Source organism: Myotis myotis, unplaced genomic scaffold (genome assembly GCF_014108235.1).
Source record: "Myotis myotis isolate mMyoMyo1 unplaced genomic scaffold, mMyoMyo1.p scaffold_m19_p_35, whole genome shotgun sequence".
Lineage (NCBI taxonomy): Eukaryota > Metazoa > Chordata > Mammalia > Chiroptera > Vespertilionidae > Myotis > Myotis myotis.
In genome coordinates this window covers 1,855,959-1,857,787 of record NW_023416341.1, presented here as the reverse complement: position 1 = coordinate 1,857,787, position 1,829 = coordinate 1,855,959, and the positions used below count along the sequence as shown (strand labels likewise).

The 1,829-nt window shown below is 56.9% G+C and overlaps 1 non-coding gene across 1 annotated transcript; it reads right to left on the bottom strand.

Annotated features, from left to right (window-relative positions):
• Positions 1 to 1,476: 1,476 nt before the first annotated feature.
• LOC118652948 lies at positions 1,477 to 1,604 on the bottom strand. Its single transcript, XR_004966728.1, has one exon.
• Between the last annotated feature and the right edge of the window lie 225 nt (positions 1,605 to 1,829).

The following is a 1,829-nucleotide window of genomic DNA, read 5'->3' as shown; positions in this document are numbered from 1 at the left end:
CTGAGGCGGCAGGGTGGAGCCTGGGAGCCTGGTGGGAGTTAGAATCCGTCTGTCTTCGCTGAGGAGGCCTCGGCCGTGAGAGTCAGACTCGGCAGATCTGGGTTCAAGTTCACATGCTACTGCTTACTACCTGCAGGGCCAGCCCCTAAACACTGGAGAGTGTAGTGCCAACCCCCCTGCATCACCCCTAAATCATTAAACACACACACACACACACACACACACACACACACACAATGCCAAGTCAATTCTACCTCCATAAAATGGGGGGAAATGTAGAAAACCCCCAGAAAACAATACTAAGTCATAGATTTGATATTTCAAAGTGATGCTGCGCTTTTTGTCAGCTGCCTTCTCTGTGCCCGGCCGTGTGACCTCAGGCAAGTCACGTGGGCTCCCTGGCCTCGGCCCCCATCTACAAAGTGGAATTAGTACGAGTCCCTCCCCGGGCTGTTGAAGGACCGCGTGAGACGATGGGTTAGCCTGTTCAGCTTCAAGCCTGGGCCTGGGCTGCAGCGGTTGCTCAGTAAACTGGTCCTCTGGGCCGAGGGGTGTGTAACAGATGAAGCGCCCAGCCTGTTTTGTCTTCCGGACGGAAAGTATAGTGTCAGTCACTGGTGAGTGACATGGCGCTTAACGTGATACCATGGTGCTGGAGGCCCGGCTTCTGCTGGTCCAGGGGTGATGGGCGTTCAGCTGAAAGCTCAGAGGGGACCTGAGGTTTGCCCAGCGGCATGGCGGCATGGGGACCGGAGCCCAGGCCTGCTCTTCCTGAGCACCCACCCCCTCCCCCCAGGCTGGCCCTGGGTCTTGGGATGGTCTGGGGTTGGTGGACAGTGAAGCTTTCCTGGCTTCCCCGTGGCCTCCTCCTGCCTCCAGATCTGCCCTTTCCTACACGGCTGCCACCCTTGAGACAGACGTGAACACACACACATGCACACGAACACACATGCACACCCCCATCTGAGGCCCCTCTGGAAGAGCAGGAACTGTTTGAGGAGGCAGAGAATGCCAGACTCCGGGAGGCATTGCCACAGCCTCTCTGGTCACAGTCACTTCCAATGCCCTTGTTCCAGAGCTCGGGATTTTGAGGCCAGTGTGGCAAACAGTCAGATAAGAAAGCCAGGGTCAGAGCCAGGGTCAGAGCCGGGGTCGGAGCCAGATGTCAGAGCCGGGGGTGGGGGCAGGGTTGGAGCCAGATGTCAGATCCAGATGTCAGAGCCTGGGTCAGAGCCAGGGTGGGGGCAGGGTCCTGGCTCAGTGCATTTCTTTCAGCCACATCTCTGTGGGCCCCTGGGAGGGTCGCCATGGCAACAGGAGCAGGCGTGGTAGCCCAGGTCAGTGGGAGGAGAAGGCCCGGGAGCTAACATTCCTTGAGCACCCACCAAGGGACTGGCTTCCTGGGGCATTTAACTCGCTGGAGCATAAGCATGAGATGTTCCATTTCTTATTTTATTTTTTATTTTAATTTTTTAAAACTGTCTGCCCGTACCTGTCGTTACAATTCCTCTCAATTCGTCCCGGTCAACAAAAGGCAGTTTATTCTAGGGGGTACGGTGACAGTTCGGGCAGCACTGCAGCCCCATTCGTGTGTCGGCCTCCCAAGATTTCACTTGTAAAAAACAAGGAGACAGCACAGCTACAGACCTGAAATTCCGACTGCCTGGGCCCCAGCCTGGCTCCTCGCCTCCTGCAGTGGGACCTCGGGCAAGACTGACCCTCTCTGCCTCGCGTCCTCATCATTCCAGTGGAGACATTTACAGCAGTCGTGACCGTACAGCTGTCACGCGACGAGGGGTTACTGACCCTAAAGCAGCGGCACTGGCGGG